The 26,724-nt window shown below is 52.8% G+C and overlaps 1 protein-coding gene across 2 annotated transcripts in view; it reads right to left on the bottom strand.

Moving 5' to 3' along the window:
* Nucleotides 1–2,878, bottom strand: part of SEMA4D (semaphorin 4D) — a 109,256-nt gene extending 106,378 nt beyond the window's left edge. For both annotated transcript variants that reach the window (XM_040963778.1, XM_040963773.1), the window contains exon 1: nt 2,742–2,878. The gene's annotated coding sequence lies outside the window, so the exon portion shown is untranslated. The remainder of the gene's footprint in view (nt 1–2,741) is intronic.
* Between the last annotated feature and the right edge of the window lie 23,846 nt (nt 2,879–26,724).

The following is a 26,724-nucleotide window of genomic DNA, read 5'->3' as shown; positions in this document are numbered from 1 at the left end:
CACTCAACAAATATTCAATCATGCAATAAACTTCACTTCCAAAATAGTGATTCTCGGATGTGCTGTGAATGTGGCTGGGAGCTGTGGGTCGGGCTTGGTCCACAGTCACAACCTTAAGTTGCCATGTAGAGATGACCTCAGGGAGGCTGTAGGAGAAGAGGCTGCTCAGAGGCAGAAGCAGGACAGCAGGCAGTGGGAAGCATCCTGCTTCCAGTGCCAACTCGCTCATCGCAAAGACCACCTGAACTGGCAATCCAAAGTGAAACCCCACTTGGGGGGTCCACAGCTCCAGGTCCCAGGCTCACCTGGGTCACCCTTGGAACCCCTCAGCGGATCATTCCTCCCAGCATACCACCTCTTGATGACAGAATCACAAGAGGCCAACCTCCTACCCAAGCATGGGAGCGGCTGGACCCAGCCCAACTCCAAGAGCGACTTTCCAAGACACAAATACACAGCAGTGATATCACAGGGCACTGCCCAAGCTACACCTGCTAAGCCTAGGAGACAATGAGAGCAAGCTCTCCCCTCCCCCAGCACCTCCACCCTGCCTTCTCACATCCTCCTCCTCCTCTTCCCTCTAGGAGCTACCAAAGCATGGGAGAAGTGACTCCTCCATCCTCTGGGACCGCCCTCCACCATGAGCAGGGGGCACGTGCAGATTCATACTTTCCCATGATCTCCTACACCACACCCCAGCCCTCCCACAGCCACCCTGCACATGCTTCTCCAAAGTCCCTTTAACCTCACAGAGCAAAGGTGCTGCGATTACAAAGCAATCAAGAAGCCAACTCCACCCCTAGGCCAGCACAGGTACAAGAGTGGAGACCTCAGCAGAGAGGGCACAGCCACACAGCAGGAAGGGAGCCTGCAGCCACTCCCCGTTCTACCTCCATCCTATCAGCCAACCCTTAGCAGGCTCCCTCAAGAAGCGCAACAATGAAAAACATTGATCTTTGCAAGGCATTATTGATGGGCTGGCCCCAGCAGACGCCCCCTCCCTGCTCACTCTAAGCCAGCCATTAGACAGCATTCCCCCGAACGCCCCCCCGCGACAGGCACAGGGCGGGCAAGACCTCATTGCCACCACAGACAACCTACCTGCAGCAGGCTGCCCACAACCTACCTGCAGCAGGCTGCATGACGTCACCAAGGCCATGCCCGCCGCCCCAGACCCTCCCCACGGGACAGCTCAGCATGGCCAAGGCCGGGCCACCCTGATAGCCTCTGTGCTGCTCAAAAAGTACGGGGGTGCTCTCTCAGGGTCTAGACAGAGACAGGTGAGCCCACCGTGAGGAAGGCAATGCCAGGCTCCCACCCCAGCCTCAGGACTTGCAAGCTGGAGCTAAGGCAGAGAGCTCTGAGGGTCTGCCATGGCCAAGTGTTCTTGCCGACTTGACAGCCGCTCCCAAGGCGCTCCTCCCTGGCCCAGCCCTTCCCCTGAGGGGGGCGGTGGGATGGGGGGAGCAAGCCAGCTTTCTTCTCTTGCTGAGCGATTACCAACACATGGCGTGCACAGATTGGAGTGCGAACATCTCGGCAGAGCCGGCTGAGCCCCAGCCAATGCCACTTATTTGTGGGACACAGTAAACAATCCCAAATAACCTCCTGGGCAGCCAGCCGGTGGCTGGCAGACCCCAGGCCCGCGGCACACAGGAGGTGACATGCTGCTGGTGTCACCTCACTCCCCGGAGGAAAGGAAACTTCCGCTCGGTGGCACCCTGGAGAGTTGAAAAGACTCAGAACTAAGATCTGCAAAGGAAGAAAGCTGGCTGCAGGGCCAGGGCACAGCACCCCGGGGGGCAGAGGGAAATGGAGGGGAAGGGGGAGGGGGCTGGGATGTGCTCAGCAGAGTGGAGGTTTTCAAAACAAAAGCTGAGCAACTTCATGTAGCAATCGTGGCGGCCAGCAGGCACCAGCCTCCACAACAGGCCTCGTGGTAAGCCAAGTGCCCACCTCCAGGCTCCCACACACCCACCCAACTCCCAGAATCCTCAACCAAACCAAACCAAACCAAACCAAACCAAAAAAACAGCCACAACCTCAGTTCTCTTCGCCAGGTTTTTACTGGCAAAGCCCCGGCGATTCGGCCCCTCGCACTCGCCAGGCGCCTGCAACAGGTGCAGCCCCGCGGAGCTAAGGCTTGTGGCTCTCCCGGGGCGGCCGGTCGGAGAATAACGCCGCCAAAACCCTGAAGGAAGCCGAGGCCTGCGGCGCCCGCTGCCAGGCGGGGGCGACCTGCCCCACCTGTCTGAGTGCGCGGCGCCGGGTCCACTCCCAGAGGCCGCGGCCTCGGAGACCGAAATGGAAAACAGAAGCCCGCAAGGAGGGAAGCGGGGGTGGGGCTGGGCCCAGAATGGCCGGAGCGGGCCTGACCGGGCGGGCCGGGGCGCGGCGGGGCCTGGCCGGGCGCGCCGCCCCCTGCCCGACCCGGGTCTGCCTCACGCCCCGCGCCCCGGCGTCCGGGGAGCCACCTGCGCGCCCCCGCGCGGCACGAAACGGGCAGGGGAATGGGGGCCCGGGAGGACCGGGAAGGAGGGGATCCAGAGAGGCGTCCAAGGAGAGGGTTGGCCAGGAAGCTCCAGGTGGCGTCCGGGGGGGGGGGTGGGTCTCAGGAGGAGGCTGCTGGATAGGACCCGGGAAGGACCCCGGGGCGCGGCCAGAGGGCTCCACGAAGGGTCCAGCCGCCCCTGGCACCTGCCCGCCCCGCGCGCTCCCTTCCACGCGACCCGGCTCTTTACCTGAGCGCCCGCCCTGCCCCGGCGGCCAGGCGAGCCGAGCGCCAGGAATGGCGATGGCGGCGGCGGCGGCAGCGGTGGCGGCGCCGGTGGCGCCGGTGGCGGCGGGCGCGGGGCTCGGGGACGAGGGCGCGGGATGCTGCGGCGCGCGAGGACGCGGACACCAGCGCGGGGACGAGGGCGCCGAGCCCCTCCCCCCGCTCCCTCCCTTCCCGCCTCCTCCGCTCCCCTCCCCCGCGTTTCTTCCCTCCCCTCGGCCCACCCCTTTCTTCCTTCTGCCTACTCGCTCTCTCAGTCCCTGATCTCTCTGCCATCTCTTCCCCCAACGCGGTTTCTTCCGTTCCCCTGCCCTCCATCTTCTCTTCGCTCTTACTGCCGCCCTCCCTTAACCCAAAAATGCCCCTTCCCCAGGTCCCAGGAGAGGACCAGAGGCTGCGCCTCAGGCCTGGCCCCCGGTCCCCATGACAGGATTGCTGGCGCCTGATCACCTCTTTTATGGGTCAGTTCATCCCTCTAAGTGCCTGGACTAATCAGAGCTTTTCAAGCCCCCCCGTCCCCAACCCCCCATGCTTCTGTGCATCTTCTGGGCTTTGGAACTGTGTGTGTTTCCCCGGCCTGCACCTGCTAAGTGAGCAGATCAAGCAGCCACCCAAAACAGGAGTCCCTCGTCTCTGGGCAAAAGTATTCAGAACCACACCCTCCTGTTCCAGTGTGGGATGGGCAGGCATGCCCTCTTGGTTTGGTTTGTTGCTTCCTAATGCCACCCCCCTGTGTGCAAAGACCACCCTGCCCCGTGTGGTGACTACTGTGACTGGCCCAGGTTTGGGGAGCTGGGGACCGTCCCTAGGTGGTGCTGAAACAGCTTTCATGCGGGAGGAATGGCCAGGCTGATGCACTTGAGTGACCCAAGAGGGACACCACAGCTTTCCCAAAATGTGAAGAGTCGGGGTGCTCCCTGTCTAGGCCAGGCTGGCTCCGTGGGCTGCAGCATGTCTTTCCTCAGGATCACAGGCCACCATGAGCAGACCCCCAGGACTGGACAAAGAAAGACCCAAGACCCAATGCCCAGCTTGAGGAGCAGGTGCAGGACCCCCTCCCCAGCCCAGCTAGCTGAGCTGGCAAGGGTGGGGCCCCAGGATGCTCAGCATGGGAGGAGGTAGCGGGGAGCTCAGCTGCCCCTTCCCCTGCTCTGCTGCACTGGAGGAGGGGGCAGTTACCTGAAACACACACACGCCACTCAGCTGAGAGGGTCTAGACCTGGAATCTGATGGCATCCAGCTAGACTCTTAACTCAGACGCTTCCAAGGTGACCCTGACCTCCAGCTGTCTACCCTCCCCAGCTGAGATTGGGACAGCCACCACAATGTGAGCCAGGGAGACAGAGAAGCATCAAGGCCACAGTGCTGCATACTCGGTGGTCAGTGCCCATGATGACCATCCTGGGGAAAAGTAGAGGAGATGACTTGCACTTCCAGGAGGGCTTGAACCTGCGCTCCCTGAGCTTTTCATATGGAAATGTAACAGGAAGGAACTAGCATAGGGCATCCCACACTCCAGGAAGAGCCACCCTCTTGGGATGGAAGGGTATTGTCATTCTTCATCATTGAAACACGTGCAGAACACACCGGGTCCTGGCAGGACGTCCAGCGGGGGGAGGCTGAGCTTCTCCCTGTACTCGCAGCCTTCGGCCTGTGAAAGTAGGGAAGGGCACTCAGGATGGCAGAACCCAAACGCTTGCAATACCTTTCAAGAAAGAGTGATTACCCCATGGGATGATGAAGGGCAGAAGGAAGACAGCTGGGAGGAAATGAGATGAGAAGATGGATTTTGGCCCCCAGCGGGCACCTCCTGACAACACCCCCTGTCGTAGCAGCCGCTGTCCCTGCAGGCCGGGTGTCTAGACAGGTTGGCCACATGGGAACAGGCTGGACTGCGCTGCCAGCAGCAGCGTGAGGGGGAGGGCTTGTAGGCCTATGTGCTCTGAACGTGGCTGATAAAGGGCAGCCCAGGACACAGGAGAGACCAGAGCAGGGGCTGACCTGAAACCTGTATTTCTGGCTCTGGGGCTTTGAAGAATCTGGAATCTCTCCTGCTTGATTCCTGTTAGGAATAGGAGGTTGGGAGAGAACTGGACAAAATCTCCAGAAATTTCCCCAGTAAACCCAGCCCCTTTATGGGCTGCTTTCCCTATTCTCTGCACTCAGGGCAACCACCTGGGATCCCCAAAGTGATATTCCAGACAAGTGCCTAAAAGAGTGCCCCCAAACTCTTGGCTCCCCAGCCAACACGCTGCCCCGCCCCTTCCCCCCCAAACCACGATGTTGCTTTCAAGCAGATCAGAGACAACTCCAGGCTGGCACAGTGGCTCAACAAGCTAATCCTCTGTCTTGCAACACCAGCATCCTATATGGTCATTGGTTCTACTCCTGGCTGCCCCGCCTCTGAACCAGCTCCCTATGTGTGACTTGGGAAAGCAGTCCTTGGGACACTGCATCTGTATGGGAGACCCGGAAGAAGCTCCTGGCTCCTAAATTGGATCAGCTCAGTTCCAACCATTTGTAGCCACGTAGGATGTGAAACAGTAGATGAAAGATCTTTCTCTGTCTCTCCTTCTCTTTGTAAATCTGCCTTTCCAATACAAAATAAATCTTTTTTTTTTTTTAAAAAGACACCATGTGGACCTATTTCCCCATTTCCCCGGAAGTGCCAGATGTTCAAGCACTTAGGTCATATACCCTCATAGGAGCATCAGCCTCACTTATGTGTTCAACAGATGGGCTTCAGTCCCATAGATTGAAATTTGAGGGTGGCATTTTAAAGGACACCAATAATACTTGGCTTTGGTCTTCACCACACAGGCTGTTGTGAGACTTGCTTCTCTCCCTTTCCCCGCCCATGGGCAGTAGTCTTTGTATAGGCAGCTACAATGAAGTGTTGCATTGGGTAGCAAGCGGCTGCATTAGTGCACATTGCATTAGATTAAGGATATACCTGCGGCTGGGGACCTTGACAAAAAAAAAAAAGGTTTATTTGAGCTCAGAGTTCCTACCCTCTGGTGGCCATCTTCTTGGTGGCAGAGGCCCGAGGCAGTCCTTTTTTAAGGATTTATTTATTTAATTGAAATCTGGAGTTACAGAGAGAAGAGGGCAAAGAGAGAACTTCTCTCTACTGGTTCACTCACCAGATAACCGCAATGGCCATGGCTGGGATACGACAAAGCCAGAAGCCAAGAGTTTCTTCCAGGTCTCCCATGTGGCTGCAGGGACCCAAGCACTGGGGCCATCTTCCACTATTTTTCTCAGACATATAAGCAGGGAACTGGATGGGAAGTGGAGCAGCAGGGTTTCAAATTAGGGCCTTTCTAAAATGCCAGGGTTGGACTGCCGGAGTCCAGCCCCAGCTGAGTTCGGAACTCGCGAAGGGTGCGTGGATGAGGCGCAAAGAAAGAAAGAGACGGACCACTAGGAACTCTTGATCATCATAATGGACAACGCACAAAAGCTGTTTGCTTTATTTATACAAAATCAGTCAAACTCTGGCTCAGGCTTTTTACGTCACGCTCAAGCGGGGGTTTCTAAAGATAACTCTGCCATTAGTTTCACCTAAGGCTAGGTTGCTATTCATCTGGCACCTGGCTAGGAAAAGGTTTTCAATAGATGATGCATATCAGTCAGTAGCACATTCCTACCACAATTACTTTACAGCTAGGTCTTGAGACAGTCAAGGAAGGAAGGGGCCTAAAAAATCAAAGAAAGAGGGAAAGAATAGATTCCCACTACACATGAAGACAAAACACCCTTGATTAGCATAGGATCAAAAAGGGGGGTTAGCACCCTTGATTAGCATAGGATCAAAAGGGGGATTTAACACTCTTGATTAACATATTGCCACAGGATGCAGCCCTAATAGCAATAACAGCTCTTTGGCTAAAAACGGCACCAGCAACATTAGCTTCTAAGTTCCTATTGATATTTAACAGTAACTCCGCAGAGGCAGACATTGCCTAAATAGATTACAGAATACTCAGCGGGGTTGTCCGGTGTCCATGCAAAGGGAGGCAGAGCTGCATTCAGGTGTTGTAGAGACATCCGCCAGGCCTTGCCACACAGCGGGAAGTTCCTTGCGACCTTTCCTGCAATAGAAGGATACTCTTCACACCTTCCTGTCTTCCACACCCATCACACGGACCCCAGCATTGGATGGCTTGGCCACAGCACCAGTCCCTCCCTCTTCTTACAAAGCTGCCAAGACTCAATCGTAGGGATGTGCCCTTTGACCTTATGGAATCTGAAAAAGCTCCCTTATGGCCACCACAACACATCACAGTGGGATTAAGTTTCCCATTGATGGGGAGTATAATTCGATGTGTGATGCCTTGGAGGACATTTAGACTGCATCCAACAGTAGCAAGAGCAGGTAAGCAACGGAAAAGTTTCCAGAAGAGCAGACTGGCTGTACTTCACTGTTGGCTGTGGCAGTCATCCACGGCCCTGAGGCTGCAGAGGAAAGTGAGCAGAAAAGTGGGAGGCTGCTGGGGCTCACGTCTGGGCCTCCCAGGGAACTTGGGGAGTGGGTGTTATGAACTGGCCCCAAAGCATGCTGCACGTGGACGACACGTTCACCATCACTCTATAGTCGTTGCTGTTGGCACTGTGACATCCCCTCACCCCCACTGTGTCGCTGTCCCTCTCCCAACTCTCACAGAAGGCAGCCTGGCCTCCTTGCTGGCCAGTGTCACCTGCTGTGTGCTGCCCCCACGACAGAGTAATGTGTGTCCACAAGAGACCAAACTTCCTACCTGCTTAGGATCCCGCCTTGAAAAGCTGTTTTATGGAGCAGTCAAAATGTAAGGTTCTACTATAGAAACTCTGGGCTTAAAAAGTTCTGTTCCATTAGGACACAAACCTAACCCTAACCCTAAACCCCAGTTATAACCTTAACCCTAACCCTAATCTTAATCTTCCCAACCTCACCCTTCCTCTGGCGACTGGGGGCACCCCTCCAAGGCCACTGCTTCATGCTTGCTTGCAAAGCACTTGGCTTTTAACCTTATTCGCCAGAACCAAAGTCATTTTGAAAAACATTATGCTGACAAGGATTGAGTTTTCTTTTAGGAAGCTGGCTTTTAAATTTTTTAATTTGCTTTTATTTACTTTCATTTTGTCTGAAGGAACAAGAGATAGATCTTCCATCTACTGGTTCACTCCCCCACGAACACCTGCAACACCCAGAGCTAAGCCAGGTGGAAGCCAGGAGCTGAGGACTGAGTCTGAGTCTCCCACATGGGTGGCGGGGACCCGCATGCTTCAGCCCTCACCTGCTGCCTTCTTGGGTGCACTTCAGCAGGAAGCTGGGGCTGAGACTCATACTCCAGTTGGGGAAACAAACGTCATAAGCAAGCATGTATCAGGCATCAAAGGCCCACCCCAAAGCCTGAGTTTTCACTGAACTCAAGGTGTGGTTTTCTATTGCTGAGACAAACTGCAGAAGTGAAAATAAGATTAGAATGAGATACCAGGGGCTGGGGTTGTAGCACAAGCAGTTAAACATTGATACTAACAAAAACATTAATTTCCACAGAAAGCACTCCTCAGTGTGGAAATTAGTCTGTTTATGTTTCCAAATCATGCAGAGGTGCCACAAGTAATCAAAGGGGACAGAGGCAGACCAAAGAGGACAGGTAGCCCTCGTCCTTGCCTGTAGGAGGACATTGTGAGCCTGGAAGGTCAGCGAGCACAGGTTTGCAGTTCATTGGACAGTATTTGCATGACAACAACCAAATGGCTACCTTTGGTATAAACAGCATGTAAATGAGAACACCTGGTGGGATATACAAAACAAAAGGAATTCCAATCAAGAGAGGGAAACAGTACGGACTCTCAGTGTATAAAGTCTGATGCCCCTAATAAACTTCGGCTTTGACCATCAGTCAGGGTCCACGCGTGTTATTATTGGCTCCGTGCACCAAGTCCGTCGCTGCAGGACAGCGACACTCGCCCACTTCTCAGATAGTCTCAGCAAATAGGTCAAGACCCGTTGCCAGTTGCTCAGTCTGGCAGGGACCCAATCAGCTGAGCCATCACTGTCACCTCCCAGAGTGCACCTTAGCAGGAAGCTGGAGGGAGAAGCAGGAGGCAGGTGCTCAAGTCAGGTCCGTGGCTGAGGGATGTGGGCATCAAAACCACTAAGCCCAACACCTGTCTTCGGTGTGAGGCTTCCCTCAGGTGTGCCCAGGCTGTGCACTCCACACTAACCCTCAGGGGAGCCCACTAACCCTCACGGGAGCCCAGGATGTATGCTCTACACCAAGCAAGAGCTACTGCAACCCTGAATGGCTTCTGACCATAATGTCCCTGCTCAAGGATTGGGTAGGGACCATACACCTGTATGGGACCTTGATTTTTTGTGTTGTCAATAAAATCTTTTCCTGGAGAAAAAAAAATGCTACAACCTCCTGCCTGGATAGGGATGGGGAGGGATGGGTACCAGCCTTGGCCCACCCTTACCCCTGCCATCTCTGAAGACAAATGGTAGCAGCTGAGCATGGCGGCCCAGACAGGGCTGAGGACATGGGTGGCTGTTCTGGCGTGGGTGTTTGCCAACTTTCCCCGTGTTTGTTCTCTACCTCCCCTCCACGTTCAGACCTCTAATGCTCATAGGTTCCCTCCGTTGTCTGCAAACACCATCTTGATTCTTGGCTCCCACCCTCCGGCCACCGAGCTCTCTTTGTTCTACGAAGTCAGAACCCACATCCATTCAACTTTACAACACGGTTGACATTTTTCTTCTCCCATCTTATGGTTGCTCATTTCCCCTCAACAGCTTTACAAAAATTATATGTTTTATTGGGAAGGCAGATTTACACAGGAAAGGAGAGATAGAAAGATCTTCCATCTGCTGGTTCACTTCCCAAATGGCCACAACAGCCAGAGTTGAGCTGATTTGAATCCAGGAGCCAAGAGCTTCTTCTTGGTCTCCCACATGGGTGCACACACCCACGGGGTTCCAAGGCTTTGGGTTGTCCCCTGCTTCTCTCCCAGGTCACAGGCAGGGAGCTGGATGAGAAGTGGAATGTCTGGAAACCAGCTCAGTGCCCACATGGGATCCCAGGCTTGGAAGTTAAGATTAGCCAATTGAGCCATTGAGTCATTCCCCCTCCTCAACATCTTACCATGAAAATTTCCATGAAATTACCATGAAAGTTTAAGAAGTGGATGTTGAATGTCGCATATTCTACTGCTAATTCTACTGTGTATTCTTTCTTTTAAAGATTTCTTTATTTTTTTTAATTGCAAAGTCAGATTTACAGAGAGAAGGAGAAAAAGAGAGGAAGATCTTCTGCCTGATGATTCACTCCCCAAGTGATTGCAACGGCCGGTGCTGTGCTGATCCGAAGCCAGGAGCCAGGAACTTCTTCCAGATCTCCTACACGGGTACAGGGTCCCAAGGCTTTGGGCCATCCTCGACTGCTTTCCCAGGCCACAAGCAGGGAGCTGGATGGGAAGTGGAGCTGCTGGGATCAGAATCAGAGCCTATATGGGATCCCGGTGCGTTCAAGGCAAGGACTTTAGCTGCTAGGCCACGCTGCCGGGCCCCAAAGTGGGACTTTTTTAGGAAGTGATTGGGTCATGAGGGTGGAGCTTTTGGGATTAGGGTTCAGGTCCATAGAATAGGGTTGGAAGAGGTGTACGCTTCTTCCAGCTCTTCCTCTCCGTGAGGACATGGCATTTATCCCTCTTGCCTGTCTGCTTGCTACTATGTGAGGACGCAGCTCTAAGGCACCATGCTGGAAGCAGAGAGCAAGCCTCCCTCGACACTGAACCTGCAGGTACCTGGAGCTGAGACGTGAGGGCCTCTAGAACTGTGCGCAATACAAGTCTCGGGTGTTTTGTGAAAGCAGTGTGAACAGAGACAACTCTACTCTGTCTTGGAGCTTGTAGGTCTGTTCCCCCCTGAGGGCGTGGTTACTAGAGTGAAGCGTACAAGAGAGCACTGTGTGGGCTGGATGAGGGCTGTAGGTTTGGGATAGGTGTGAGGATAGCAGAGGCTGCTAGGTTGGCTATGAAATGAGGTGGGTTAGTAGATTGCTGTATAGTCACCTTAGTTGAGCCTCCCCTCGGAGTTCAGGGTCAGTGTGGACCACACCACCGGGAAGGTGGAAGAACAGTGATGATGGCAGGACCGTCAGGCACACCGGGCAGAGCAGGGAGGGGGCCAAGTCTGTGCAGATTCAACCAGGGCCAGAGCCTCCCTCGGCTTCTCCAGCCCTGGCCCAGGGGCATGATTCACTCCAAGACGAAGGTGCCCCCTCTCCCTCAGGACCCCCACAGCCTGAAAGTTGGCCCCTGGGAGGTAAATGGCACATGAGGTGTGGTCAGCCCCTCCATGGGTCCCCAGCTGTCCACATTTCCAGCTTTGCATCCACCTCCCTTCCCAGAGTCTGTCCCCAAGCTCCAGGGACAGCAGTCAACCTCTCCTCTCCCCACCTTGAGAGCCTGATGACATCACACCCTGGGGGGATGGGTCTATGTCCCTGACGGAGCCCCTGAGCAGCTGCACCCCCAGAAGTTCTCAAGCTTTCTCCCTAGGGGCCCTTCTCTGTGTTGTCTCATTTTCCCTGTGTTGTGATTTAAACATCATAGGACGGCTTTATTTCTGTTGTGTATAATTAAAGACCTTAAACATACCTGATACTACTTAATGACTCAGGCATTTGCTTGCCAGGTGAAACTGGAGGTTTGTTTATATTCGGTTGCAACCCTTAGCGTAATTTAGGAATGTGTGTCTCTGGCTCCAGGCTCATGGTAGTCTGGTTGCAAACATTGCTGCCTGGGCCCCAACCACAGTTCATGTTTGGGGGGGCAGGGTGGCGATCCCAGCTGCATTTGGGCTCAGTCCAGATCCTGGAACCATGAGCATATGAGCACAGGGCTTTGAGTGCAACGGTGGAAGGGACTCCAAGCCCAGTTAAGGGTTGTCAGGACTAAGTCCTCGCTACAAACCTTTATGGCTCCTGCTGTGGCTTGCTGAGGGCCTCCCCCACTGAACTCACTCAGGAGTTACTCCCCTAAGTCTTATGTTCATGGTATTAAGAGAGCTAAGACTTCGGCTCATATCCCGGCTGCTCCATTTCCCACTCCGCTCCTTGCTAATGCTCCTGGGAAAGCAGCAGAGAGTGGTTCAAGTACTTGGGCTCTTCCACGCTCCTGGCAGATGCACAAGAAGCTCTTGGCTTCAGCCTGGCCCAGCCCTGTTCCTCTCTCTCTTAGTCTCTCTGTAATTCTGCCTTTCAGATAATAAATCATTAAAAATTTAATAATAATAATAATAAAAGAAATGCTTTAACACACCTCTCTTAGAGAGTCTTTGGGGATCTCAAGATTACCTAGTAATTCCCAATCTTTTGAAGAGACAACATGGACTGGAAATTAGTGCTCTACTTCATGATTTTTCCATACCCTCTTACAGGAGGTTGTTATTTTTAACTTTTTTTTCCCCGTTATTTTCCCATTCTGTGGATAAGCCCCTTCTGATCCATAGCAGACCTCACTGTTTTGATCCTGCCATGCCTGGCGGAGTACGGCTTCTAATTATTGTTCATGGAATCCATTCCTCGGCGTGCTGTCACTGTCAGATGGGTATCTTTCCCATCTGGTGTCACAATCTGTTCAAAGCATCATGTCCCCGGAGCTCAAAGTGTGCAGTCCAACAAGAGGAGCGAGTGAGCTGCAGTCAGACTCCAGGGTGGACAGGCTTTTGGTATGTGGTTCTGTGTCTGGAATCTTTTCAAATAGCATTGAGTCTGTTTTCTCTGGTTGCTGTGATGAACGGAAATGCCATGTTGAGACACAAGCAGGATTCAGTTCAGATCAAATTCTGACACCCTCACGACGGCCTTTTCCCACCAGCATTCTTAGCTCAGAGAGAAGATATTTTTCATCAGTTACTCAAGGCTGCAAGTGCCATGCACCTGAATCTGCTGGCAAAAGTGCTGTGATGAAGGCCTCGGAAATGGGCAGCATGGACGCGATCCAAGCCGCTCCAGCTGGGCAGAGATTGCTGCGGTTCCTTCCCCATTAAGGAAAGTGGTCCATGAAGCTTGCCATGGCCGCGAGCTAATGGCATTTGGGTTGCGAGGCTGCCAGCCAAGGAGCTGTTGGCAGCTCCAGGCCAGGGCAGCGAGGCAGAGCCAGGGAACTGGGGGCTGTGGCAAAGCCTACTGGTAGAGTTTTTAAATATTCATGAATCCCTTTATGTATATTTCAAAAACAGAAAGATAAAGACTAGGTGAGCAGAGCAACGAGACTGGAATCTGGAGCACACTGGGGCTTGAACCCAAACACTCTGGAAGGAGATGTGGGTGCCCCAAACAGAATCTCCACAGCTAACTCAAACACCAACCGCGTAGCTATACTTTAAAACTGTGTGTCTTAACTTTGCCTTTTCATGATGGATGCATCATAATTGCACATAATTACGGAGTTTAATGTGATGTGATGTGTGTGCTTTAGGTTTTGTTTATTTGAAAGGCAGAGTGATTGAGAGATAGAGACAGAGAGCAAGACTTCCATTTATTGGTTCTCTCTCCGAAAGCCCCACAACAGCAGGATTGGACCAGGCCAAAACTGGGAGTCAGGAACGCCCCCCGGGTCTCCCCCATGGGTGGCAGGAACCCAAGCACTTGGGCCGTCACCCACTATCTCCCAAGAGCATTAGTATGCAGGAAAGCGCAGAGTGGAAAGTACAAAGCTTCAATACCGAGCTGAGTGCAGGTGTCCCGGAGGTGTTCAACATGTGACGATCAGAGTCTCCTTCTGCTCAGATATTTAGGATCACTTTGAGGTGAGTGTTAGGAATCCTCTCATGTGGAACGGGCACTTGGTCTAGGGGTGACAAAGTCCACATCCCACATTAGGTTACTGGGGTCGGGGGGAGGAGGACAGTCCTGAGCAGTAAGCTGAGTGCCCATCCCACCCAGGAGCCCTCACTCTATCCCGCAACTTGCATTGGTCCCCTCCCGCTTCCTGGAGGTCACGGGGATCCCCCACGAAGCCCTACAGATGCCGTTATCTCCTCTTGTCAGTGCCTAGCCTGAGCTGATTTACTGCTTTCAGGGTCATTGCAAAAATCAGATTCATCCAAAAGCGAGTTAAAAAGCATTGCTTTTTAACTAATGTATCCAGCTATTTTGCAGTAATGTTTTCCTCGTGCAGTTATTAACTCTCACTTTCACTTAATTGTGTGAAGCTGCAGCTGCCACGTGTGAGGATTTCAGCCCCTCTTTCCTTCCTCTGCCCTTTGAATGTACAAAGATAACATCTGAATGAACAATAGACTCACCCGGATGAAGGCTGCCACATTAGCCACTTGGAGTTTACTCTTCCTGGTATTCCGATGCAAGATCCTTTACCTGGAAGAACATTTCCTCTTTGTCTCTTCCTGTGGTGCCGAGAGAACTGAGAAACCTCTGCAGGAGGCTGCCAGGGACTGCTCTGCCCAGAAGGCCACATGCCCAGGTACCCACGAACAGGACAGGACCCAGTGACAGGAGCAGCCTCAGGGCAATGATATTTTCAACAGTTTATTTGACTTTATTAATTTGGAAGGGAGAGAGAAAGAATTTGATGGTTCAAAAGTCAGGAGCCAGGAACCCAAGGCAGGTGTCCTACACAGGTGTCAGGGACCCAGTGCATGCGTTAGCAGGAAGCTGGAAAGGAGAATGGAGCCAGGACTCCAAACAAGCACCTCGCTAGAGCATGTGGGCGTCCCAAGCTGTGTCAGTCAACTTGGAGCAGTGAATTTTATTTCTCAATTGTTATTTATTTTCAGCTATTTGATGAAACTACAGAAACAAGAGAGATCTTCCACCTGCTGATTTACACCTCCAAATGACTATGACAGCCAGGGCTGCGTCAGGTTAAAGCCAGGAACCAGAAATTCCATCTAGGTCTGTTAAATAGATGGCAGGGACCCACACCTGTGGACTACACCTGCTGCTTCCCAGGTTGACCAGCAGGAAGTGGATCAGAAGCCAGAGCAACTCGAATTAGCACTCTAACATGGGGCGCTCAAGCGATGGCTTAAGCCACAGTGCCCATATCCAAAGAGCAATGAATTTTAGGAGTGCCAGGAAGGTCACCTGCCCGCCACGAGGCCTGGCACTCCATGAGAAGTTCATTGCTTTAGAGCTCTCAGCCTCTGGGCTTTGGGCGGTGCTGGTTGTATTTGCTTTAGTTGAAGTGCTTCCACCAGTCAGGCTTTGGAGTGTTGCATCTCCACCATGGGATAACTTGGGGTTGGGGCCTAAGTCTGAACAAGAACCTCATTTATGTTTTATTTACAGCGTATGAACAGAACATGAAGGCAATTGTGTGCGATGTTTTACATGTTTTTGTGCTGACAGCCAGGTTTCAAAGGTGTGGTGCTTCTCACTTCTGCTTCTATGGAAGCCCTCAATGAACTTCTGGGTGTTGGGACGTTTCATGGTTTGGATTTAGGATTAGGACCCAGGTAGGAGTCTATCCTGCGGGGGAGGATGGGCCGGAGCAGAAGAGGGAGCCTGGGAGATGTCAAAGACAGCTGCAGGGGCAGCGGATCCAACAGAGGCAGGTTGAGGTCCTAAGGTGCTTTTCTCCTGGCTTGCATTTTAGGATCTTTCTTTACTTCCCAACCTGTGGTTCGCCACTAGGTTCCCTATCTCCTCCTGTGACCTTTCTTTCTGCCCTCTACTCATTTTCGGCTTCTTAGACCAAATGCTCAGAGTAGATCTTGCCACTTGCGGGGATGAGAAAATGGGAGAAAGAGAGCAGGCAAGGTTGCAGTCTTGGCGAGAAGCAATGGTGAGTGAGCGTGGAGCTGACAGCTGCTGGAGAACCCTTCCCCCGCTTCGGGGGCCATGAGGACTGTCGTGTCCCAGAGGCCATGCCTGGACTGGGAAAGTTCAAGGACTTTCCACAGCTGCCTGCGGAACACATGCCTACTGTTTGGGGTTTTCAAGTCAGGCTTTCAAATGTGCACCCCAGTATCTAAAGCAGCCAACTCTGGCCAACTCCATCGACTGTCTCTGGGAGCTGACTGTCGTGGGCGGGGCTGTTTGTGTCTGGTTAGGGCCACTGTCATAGCACCTGTCGCCTGCCTGGCTGCAGACACATCTCCACGGTGACAGAGCCTCCCCGTGATGCTGGAGGCTCGCTGACACCCATCAGATGACATGGATGGATGGAGCGACCAAAGCCCCTGCTGCCTTCCAGACACTAGCCTTTTGGGGGGCTGCCATCTGGTAAAAGTTTCATTGTAGACGCGTCTGCCCTTGACGGCGGGACACGCCACCTGTTTCTGGGGTCAGAGTCATTCATCTTTATGAACCTGCCGTGGTGGCAATGCTAGAACTCTGGAAAGTGGGCATGAATGCCAGATGCAGGACATGGTGAGGGTAGATGCAGCCTCTTCAGGAGGGTGACAGGTGCAGAGACCGCTGCACATCTGAGAGCTAGATGCTGTTAAGAGAGACACGTCCCCTTCGGCAAGGGACTGTTTCTGATGACATGTGAGGTGCTGGGGCTGGGAGTAGGATCTTTGACAGAGAAGGCACCCTCCTCCTGTGCCTTGTTGAGCTCCTTGGGTGGCCTCACCCAGTTTCTCTTGGGATCTGGGAGGGGACTAATTGGTGGCACAGAAATGATCACTAGCAGCTGCAGGCAAAGCCAGCCCCAGGCCAGTTTCTGCAGCAATTGTTTTTCTTGGAAACTGACCTCAGTGGGACAGAGGAGCCTGGAGGGAGCAGGAACCTAGAGTCAGAGGTGAGGTGGGACAGGGAGTAGGGCTGGTCCCTATGGTAAACCTGGGTGGGCCTGACTGTGTCGCCTCTTGAGGGTCTGGGAACAAATTCTAGGATCCTCTACTACCCTTACTTGGATGTGACTCTCTTCTGCCCATAAGCTGGACTGTCCCCTCCTCGCAGAGCCTGGCGTATCCCAGGAGACTCTGCAGCACAGTGGGAGAGGCAGGAGATTTTCAGATCCAAATGAGGGACTCTGGGCTTGGGGTAAAGGTTGAGCAAAGGGGCTTGGAGAATCACCCCGGACCTCGCCTGGTACCCAAGGGCAGGCAGATAGCAGATCCCTCTTCCTCCACCTGCCTGTCGTAACTGGGCCTGGGTGGAGTGGAGCCACCTGCAACAGGGAGGGTGGGTCTCTTCACTCGGTCTGCCAATCCCAATACTCGTCTTTTCTAGAGATGCCATTCAGGACAGCATCTCGCAGCCTTTGGTCTAGTCAAGTTGATGGAGTACAGTCACCATCACACAGCGGTTTGAGCAGCAATCTGGCCAATCCCTAGCTGATCCCTGAGCCAAACCAGCAGAGAGTAGGAATGCAGACTTCAAAAAATCAGTTCTGAAGAGTCTCTAAACAGCAGCAACAGCAGTGACGACCCTGAGGAAAGGGAGTTCTGGTTTCCAGAGTTGACGGAGCTCGACGCAGAGCAGAAATTCACAAGTAGGCAAGAAAGAATGACTCAAAGTGCAGTGAAAGCAGAAAGCAGACAATGGAAACTATCCCCAGGAAGCCCGGGTTGAACTTACCAGCCAGATTTAAAGTCAGCTCTTTGAAATACAGTTCTAGTACTCATGCAAAGGAGGGCCATTGTGGTGCCATGTGACTCCTGCATTCCATTCAAGTCTCAACTGCTCCGCTTCCCATCCAGCTCCCTGCTAATGTGCTTGTGGGAAATCACTGGAAGATGACCCAAATGCTTGGGCCCTTGCACCCAGATGGGAGCTCCAGATGGAGTTCCAGGCCCCTTCTGGCTCTAGCCTGGCCCAACCTTGGCAGCTACTTGGGAAGCGAACCGGCAGATGGAACATCTCTCTGTTTCACTCTATCACTCTGCCTTTGAAAGAAATTGAGTAAATCTTTCAAAAAGAACAAATGCAAAATCTGAGGCTGCTCTATCAGCAAGTAGAGAATAAAGCAGTAGAAACTCCTAAAAAGAGCTAAATAGAGGTTCTGGATGTGTTGCTAAGACGCCTGCTATTGCAGCGGAGGGATGTGACTGTGACTCCCAGGAATGAAGGGAAGAAAGTGATACCTGAGAAGCACCAGTAGTGATGTTTTCAAAGGAGTGGTGGCAGAGACCGAGGGGATGCCCCCATCTGTGCTGCCGGAGCTCCCCGGATGCCAGGTCAACCTTGGTCGCCTGCACCTGCATTAACCTGGCCTGCAGTTCAGGGCTTTGTGCCTCCCAGGCACTCAGCCCTCTCTGTTGAGGGACCCCAGGGAGGAGAGAAGTGGCAGAAGTGGCAGAGCAGCTAAGAGGCTGAGAGCAGCAACCCCCCCCCCCCCCCAGGGACTCAGCGGCTTCCTGGGCAGCCAGTGCCACCTGCTTGGCGGCAGCACCCTGGGCAACAGGAAGTGGTTTGCCTTTGTTCCGGCTTAGTGACTTCCGCTGTGTGTGAGAAGAGGCCTGTGCTTCATCCTGGTTGGCAGACCACGTGGGCCTCAGGCGGCCTCAGGCAGCCCCCTCCTCCTCCTGCTGCTGAGCGGGGACCAATCCACTTGCCAGTCCCCACAGCGGCTGTGACAGTTGATGACTCGGAATCAGCAGGGTAACAGTACGGTCTCAGCATGCGTTGCTGGGCCCCGGTTGGCTTTACTGCTCTCTTTCAGAGTCTGCCTCAGATTCCACAGATATGGCAGAACTGACGTTTTTCCAGGACTATAAACCCAGCCCTTGTCTGGAGGAGGAAGCCAGCAGGGTTTCTGGGATTCCCTGGTTATGCCTGTGGCAGGCCCTGTTCTTTTCCTGCTCTGTTTTTTTTTTTCCCCTCATTTCCTTTCCTGTTCAGGCAGACAGATCTTGTTCTCAGAAAAGGTAGGCTCCCCACCCGGTCCCTTTGAGTCAGGGGTGACACCTGTGCCACTGATTTTTTTCTAGGAGGGTGATCCAGAGCCCTGTTCTGCACAAGGAAGGTAATGGTCCCTTGGTTGGAGCTTGCCCCGCCTTTGCCTTCTGCCACTTTCTTCTAGTTTAGAATGGTGGTGTGATGCTGGGAGCTTTGGTAGCAATTTTGTGACTATGAGGTGACAAACATGTAGCTAAAAAAATGTGGGGAGCAGAGGTTGAAGGGCAGGGTGTACCTGGCTCAGATGTGGTACCAGCTGTGATGACCCATGTCTAGGCCATCTTGGTGATATTACTGTCATCTGTTAGTCGAGTCAACATTTTTTAGACTTATTTATTTTTATTGGAAAGGCAGATTTACACAGAGAAGGAGATGCAGAAAGATCTTTTGCCCACTGGTTTGCTTCCCCACGTAGAGGCAATGGCTGGAGCTGAGCTGATCTAAAATCAAGAGCCAGGAGCTTCTTCCAGGGTGGTGTGCAGGACCATGTGGTTCCAGGACCATGTGGTTCCAGGACCATGTGGGTGCAGGATCCCAAGGCTTTGGACCGTCCTGGATTGCTTTCCCAGACCACAAGCAGGGAGCTGGATGGGAAGTGGGACTGCTGGGATTAGAACCAGCACCCAAATGGGATCCTGGCGTGTTCAAGGCAAAGCGGAGACTTTAACCGCTAAGCTATTGTGCTGGGCCTCAAAGCCAACATTTTATGAAGTATTAGATGCACTTACTTTTCTGTGACCAACTTTACCCGTGTGGTTTGCCTCCCAAACTATACAGGCCCTGGGTGTGAGTAGGCGGGTGAGGAGGGTGCTTGGAGTGTGTCCCCTCCCTCCAGGCCCCAGCAAACAGGGAGGGGCTGAAAGGTTGTAACTGCCATGGGTTCTGCGGGTGTGGTGGGCAGTGGGTGTGTGAAGGCTGGTGTATGGAGGGAGGGAAGGAGGGAGGACAGGATGTGGTAAAGCATGAGGTGAAGTTTCTGGTGTCCTGGGTAGATGGCTTGCTGCCACAGAGGAGCAGGGGCAGGAGGAGGGAACCGAAAGGGGTGTGTGTGTGTGTGTGTGTGTGTGTGTGTGAGACTATCCTGAGGCTTGAAAGACCCCTCCTCCCGAGGGCCTCCACACTTCTCCAGGCAACTGGAAACATTCACAAGTTCTTTGCCATCTCTGCCTCTAACAGGTGCAGTCTATGGTCCCTCCCCTTGGTTGAACTTGAACTTGAGTGCCCTGTAGTCATGCCACTGTCCTGGGACACTGGCTCTGGAAGCTGCCCTGTGAGATGCCGGCTTTGGAGACTGCCAAGTAGAGAGACCATGCGGGAGAGAGAGAGAGAGAGATGCAGCTAGCACCTTGAGGAGAGGTCTGCTCCTGTCCTTGCCCAGGGCTGGGTGAGGGAGGACAGAGGTAATCAGAGGGGACCCGTCCCAGCATGGCAAAGACTTGGGCAGGAGTTGAGTCCATTCTGGGAAGGGCATTGTCCGCCTTTGCTCAGGTTGATGGGGGCTGCTCACTTGTTGCCCTGGCTGTAGCAGCAAGAAGGTTTGGGAGGTTCTTCTCACTTTTGCCAGAAGCTGGGCAGCACCCCAGACGAAAGCTGGCTCCTCTTCTCACCCTGGGCAGCTGTCTGCTGGGCTTGGTGCCACTCTGGACTAAGAGACTAGGGGCAGAGGGAAGGAAGAAGAGAGGGAAAGGAATGGCAGGGAGATGAAGAGGGCAGGAGTGCGGTGCGGGGATGGGAAGCAGTTAGGGCTGAAGGAGAGAGGGGCCGTTTGCTGTCTGTTCCGTTCAGTGCCTGAGCCTTGGCGATTGCTGCCAGCCTGGGGTTGTTTATCGGCCAACATGTTTGCTTTGATCGTCTCTTATCTGCAGTTCCTAAGGAGACAGAAAGATGTGAACCACACTTCAGAGCCAGAGAGAGGGAAAGGCAGGAAGTGGGAAGGGGCTCAGAGAGGCTGTGGAGCGGAGAGGACAAAGCCGGGCAAACTACAGGCCTGGGGTCGCCGGCAGCTCACCCCCGATGTGCCACAACTCCAGACTCACAGCCCAAATGTGGCATCTCAGTGTCTGTCAGTCAAGAGTCTGGGCAGGGTGGGTGTATCAGCTGGGTGCCTGGGGTGCCTCGTCCATGGGCAAGACATCACATCTCTGGCTGTTGCTTCCAGGACACCACCCAACATCATAATATAATGTGAAAGTTGTGTAAATAGGTGTTAGTGTTTGGGAAACAATGACAAGAAAAAAGTCTGGTCATGGTTAGTGTAGACCATTTTTTCCTATAGTGTTTTCAATGCACAGTTAGCGGACTGTGGATGAGAGCTTGTAGAGAGGAGGGCACATTGCTGAAATTCTCAGGGTGGAGCCTGAAAGATAAGAGTCTTAAGCAAAATAAACACATAATATAAGCAAAGGGGCTGGCATGGTGACACAGTGGATGCATCGGCTGCCTCCGATGTTGGCATCCCATGTTGGAGTGCTGGTTCAAGTGATGGTTCCATTTCTGGCCCAGCCTCCTCCCTGCTCATGGGCTTGGGAAAGGAAACAGCAAATGGCTCAAGTGCTTGGGTCCTTGCACCCAGGTGGAAGATGAGGAAGGAGTTCCAGGCTCCTGACTTCTGTCTAGCTCAGCCTGGGTCCCGGTGGCTCTTGGAGAGTGAACCAGAAGATGGAATATCTCTCCTCTCTCTCTCATTCTACCTTTTAGATAGATAAGAGCCAAACACTCATTATACTTGTTCTAATGATGATATCATTTCCTCGTATTACCACCATTCCAGTATTGTTCTGCTGTCCACTATTTGCCATCTCCACACAGTCATCTGTCACCAGATGCATGAAGGGATCAAATCCTCGCAGTAGTCCCTGGACATATCCGTCATCATTTAATTTTAATGACAACTTTTTACTCATAAAGTGTTTCAACTCGGGAGGGTCTTTGCTCATGGCAGCAGCTCGGGGGGCTCACAGACTCCTGGAAGTGCAGTCGATAGATAGATCTATTAAAAAGTAAGGAAAGAGGCTCAGCTGCCCTTAATGAGGATGGAGTGCAGAGTCCTCCGTGGAGCCATGCAGATGGGGGAGACCCATGGGGCAGGGGACATTCCTGTGGACTTGCCCCTGGAAGCAGCTGTGGGCTGTTCTGGGAAGACCAGTGCCAGCTTTGCAGGCCCAGGAGCAGAGCTGAAAGACAAGGACCAACCATGGAACTTCCCCCCACCTCCAGGGAGCCGAGCAGAAACCATCAGATGATGCTTTTGTGACAGGGCATGGAAGCAGGGGTGTCTCACCACAGGGGCCTGTGAATAAGAAGGTGTTGGTTCTGCCTTCTGACTTACGTCTGTGTTTGAGGAGGCTGTGCCCCAGGTTGCCACCTGCCGTGTCCTTGGACCCCAGCCGTGGAGAGGTCACCCACCTGGCGGGGGGGGGGATGTGGAGAAGTCTTCAGCATCTCCATTTCCATTCTTCTATCTAGAAAAATGCAAACCTTGCCAGTGTGGACGCTAAGTTTTTTTTTTTTTTTTTAATTATCTTACTTAGTTGATTAGGGTACAAAGGGTCAAGGGCTACAGGGAAGTGGGTAATATCATTGTTTCCACACTAATATCATTACTTTCTTCCCTGTAGTAGAGAAACAAAGGGAGAAGCCCCATGCAGTCTCCCACCCATCCCAGGTCCCCGATGTGAGGCACTCTCCGAGGGTCCTGCTCAGTGGTTCAACAGTTCTGAATTGCTGCCAATCTCGCCATTCCAAGCACGATGAAATCTATTCAGAATCCACTGACTGACATAGTCTCTTCATGGTTGGGGTTCTGAGATCAGCAGTTGAGTTGGAGGGATCTCCAAAGAAACTTCGACTGTGGTGATCCCAGACCTGATTCTTGTGTGTGCTTGCCAGTACAGGGTCTGGCACATCCATTGCCCCAATTAGCTTATGCACATGCTGGTTGTTGTGTTGTAGGGTTTTTTGACCCCGAATATGGCAGCAACCTCAATTCTTGTCTCGCAGGAAAGAAGAATTTTTGTGCGGACACAGTTTAGTTTTGAAGTAAGATTTATTAGAAAAAGTTGAGAAAGGAGACTCCCGTCCTAGTGACAGGAGGGGGCTTTGAGATAGAAAGGACCCTTACCCCCTGCCATAGTGGCAGGAGGAAAAGTGAAAAAAGACTCTAGTCCTCTGCCATAGTGGTGGGGAAGGCATCTTTTAAAGGTTTACTTCAAAGATGTTTCTCCATAAACAAAGAAAATTCCTGGTTTCCATGGTACCTGGCCTTGGGACAAAAGGCCAGAAAGGTGTCACTGGCCAACTCCCTTGGTCCCTTGCTGATGATAAAGAGGCCAGTGTGAAGCCCTCCCCCTTGGCAATGGCCGGAGACAGAATGGGGCTGATCCTTCAGGAGGGGAATAGATATGCTAATAGCATCCTTGTCCCTTGGAAGAGACGTGCTCTGGTGAATCTAAGGCCTGTGGGGAAATTCTCTTTTATATAAAAAAATGACTTGGGGACCCAGAATACCCTAACTGCCTACTACCCAGTCTAACTCCTGTCACAGTTGCAATTGCTGGGTCAGTTCTGTTTCCAGCCCTGTCTTCCATATAAACCGATGGATGTTGTAATCCAGCTCGATCCTGTCCACTTCATATTCGGTCCTCACGCAAACCAGTGGGAGCTGCAGCCTAGTTGGGGCGACTCCCCATAACCCCCAGCAGACCTGCTCCCTACCCTGGTTCCCATGCATGCCAGTATGTACCACAAACTTGTTTAGTCTGTCCCACATCCCATTTAGCTCTTGTACATGTCAATGGGCATTGAAGTCTAGTTCAATTCAACCAACCCTACTATCCAGCCCACACACATACTGGCTGATGCCTTTCTGTCTAGCCACCCCAGCCCCTGTCCTGGTTTTTGTGCTTTCCAGTGGGAGTGGTAACCCAAGAGGGAAGTGCCCACTATCTCCCTAATAGGCCTCTCCCACTCCTGGATTATGCACTCTTCAGGTGGTTCTGGAGTGTAACTTGACAGATTAAGCCCCCAGTGCCAGCCTCTGCCAGCTAATGCTGTGGCAAAGCCCAACCAACCCTCACCCACTCTAATTTTTGCTTGCATCAGTCAGAACAGTCAGCCCAACCTGGTTCTTCCCTGATCTAGCTCACATGAGTTCCACAGGTCTTGTAGCCCTGCCTGGTCTGGACTGCCCCCATCCCAACTCATGCTCTCCAGTGGGAGTGGTTGTCCAGAAAGAGAGCCCACATTCCCCCTGCCGGCTCTGTCCCCCCTGCCCAGTTTTCATGTATGCTGTTTGGGAGCTGCAACCACATCTGGTATGGCTCACCCCACCTTGGCTTTCTATAATGTGCACTGATTTTTGTTGCGACTGAACCTGGTCCAACCCACACTCTATTCTGGTGCTCAAATTCCCTAGCGGGTGATGTGAACTTGTTCAGCCTGGTTTGCCCCTGACCTATGCCAAATGTATGCCAGTGGGTATCTTTCTCTGACCTGGTCTGGGTTGCTGCCTATCATGGTTCTTGTGCTCACCTGTAGGGACTGTGTCCCGACAGAGGAGTTTCCCAAGGTCCTCTATCAGAACCTCTCCCTATGCCAGACTGTGCGCGTATTGGTCAGTCCATGGGCCAGCCCTCTTTGCTAGCCCTCAATCCATTCCAGTTCTTAGAGTTGGATGTTTCAGCCCAGCCAAGCCTTATCCATACCCAGACACTGCTCACTCATGGCTCAATAGGGGTAGAGACCCAGCCTAGTTTATCTTACATCTACCCAGTTTCTCCAGAGCACCAGATGGTGCTGGCACTTAGCCCAGCTTGGTGCGCCCAGTCCCAGTCTACACTTGTGCCTAGGGAGATTGCAGCCATATCCAGACCAGAACGTAGCCTCCACTCCAGCCCCCGCACCCTCCCATGGAATCCCAATCCAGCAAGGGTGTACTCCCACAGTTCCCCAACCGAATCTATTCCCAACCCTAGATTATGCACGTGCATGCCAGTGGTTGCTATGATCCAGTTGGCTTAGCCCCTCACCTGCCTCAGCCTCTGCCTTTGATGCTATGGCCTAGTAACCCTGGCTCATGCAGACCAGTCGGTGTAAGAGCCTAGTTCAGCATGACCTGTGCTCCATTCTGATTTCTGTTCTTCCTTGTGAGTTGAGGTTTGTTTAGCCCTGTCCAATCTGCTCCTTTCCAGTGCAGCTTGGCTCACTCCACATCCTATTTTAGGATGCACATTCGGGTGCTGCTGCCTTAACCTGCCCAGACTGCTATCGGTTCCTTTACTTGTAAGTGATGGCAGGTTCCATGATCACACCTAGCTCAGCCCATCGCCACCCCAGCCCGCGAGCTAACCTGCAGGACTTGTAATTCCACAGGGTTGGGTCTACCTTTCCCCCACAGAGTTTACCCCTGGACCTAGGTCTTTTGCTTGCTGGTTCATATCTTGACCCTGCCAAGTGTGACCATTCCGCTATTCTACTACCCAGTCAGGTACTGGTACCTATCCCTGCCAGACAGGTCCCCAGCCATAGCTTTGGTGTGGACTGATGTGTGGCAGTCAGGTGAATTAATCTGTCCACAGATATTTGGACATTCCCCTCCAAACAATCAGGTCTCAGTCCCCACGCTTGTCAGAAAGGTTCCTGACCCTGTTACTGGGAATCACCCAGAATTCATCTCTAACCTACACTAACACTGGCCTTATTAATAGGCAGCAATTACATATCCTAAAAACCCCAGGCTTCGCCACCGGTCAGCCAGCAGGCAGAGCCTGGCACCATTTGGTGCACTCGCTGCCCAAAGCCAAGGACTCGGTCACTGCCTTTCGATCTGAGTCTCCAGCATTGTGTCCGGCCTGACTGGGGCTCCACCCGCCCCCACAGCTGCCACAATGCAGGGAGATGCATTTGCCCCAACACCAAGACCCGAACCCCTCCCAAACTTGTTCTGCCGCAAGATGTTAGTGGCAGGGTGGAACTGGGACTTTAATCCAGTTCCCAAGTTTCTGTCACGATATGGCGCTTGCAAGGTGAAGATTTAGCCATTGATTCATCACCCTCTCCGCCCTTTTAAAAAGAACACTTCCAGGCTTGGCGTGGTGGTCTAGCAGCTGAAGTCCTCCCCTTGAGCGTGCCAGCTTCCCTGTGGGCACCAGCTCTAATGCCAACAGCCCCACTTCCCATCCAGCTCCCTGCTGGTGGCCTGGGAAAGCAGTGGAGGATGGCCCAAAGCCTTGGGACACTGCACCCACATGGGAGACCTGGAAAGAAGCTCCTGGCTCCTGGTTTCAGATTGGCTCAGCTCCGGCCATTATGGCCGCTTGGGGAGTGAATCATCAAACGGAAGATCTTCCTTTCTGTTTCTCCTCCTCTCTGTACATCTGCCTTTCCAATAAAATAAATTAAAAAACAACAACAACAACAACAAAAACACTACCAGGAGTCTAGCAGGTGTGTTGGATCCTGGCTGGGAGCCATCCTCCTCATGAGGCCTAGATACTTCTGTGACCAGGCTTAAAATGAAGTGAAAAGAGAAATATGCATTTTCTGTGGAGTTTCTGATGACCTGTTGTACAGCCCTTTCTCTGTATCTGCTGGCTCTGCAATGCAGAGTCACCAACCGCCAAGCATAGACCTTCAAAGGTTAAATCCATGTTGTGTTTTCGTCTGCTTATTTCTTTTGTTTTAAAAGATTTATTTTTTATTTTTATTGGAAAGGCGGATATACAAAAAGGAGAGACAGAGAGGAAGATCTTCCATCCGATGATTCACTCTCCAAGTGAGCGCAACAGCCGATGCCATGCTAATCCGAAGCCAGGAGCCTCTTCTGGGTCTCCCACATGGGTGCAGGGTCCCAAAGCTTTGGGGGGTCCTCGACTGCTTTCCCAGGCCACAGGCAGGGAGCTGGATGGGAAGTGGGGCTGCCGGGATTAGAACTGGCGCCCATATGGGATCCCGAGTGTGCAAGGCGAGGACCTTAACCACTCCGCCACTGCGCCACCGCGCCAGTCCCTTTTCCTTAGTTCTTAAACAATCCACAATAGCAGCTGTTTACATACCTTCCTAAAAGGTGATGTGGCATTTTAGGAGGAT

Source organism: Ochotona curzoniae, unplaced genomic scaffold, assembly GCF_017591425.1.
Source record: "Ochotona curzoniae isolate NIBS_2020 unplaced genomic scaffold, NIBS_Ocur_1.0 scaffold_3208, whole genome shotgun sequence".
Taxonomy (NCBI): Eukaryota; Metazoa; Chordata; class Mammalia; order Lagomorpha; family Ochotonidae; genus Ochotona; species Ochotona curzoniae.
Note: the sequence above shows the minus strand (reverse complement) of the source record. Positions and strands in the feature narration are given on the sequence as shown.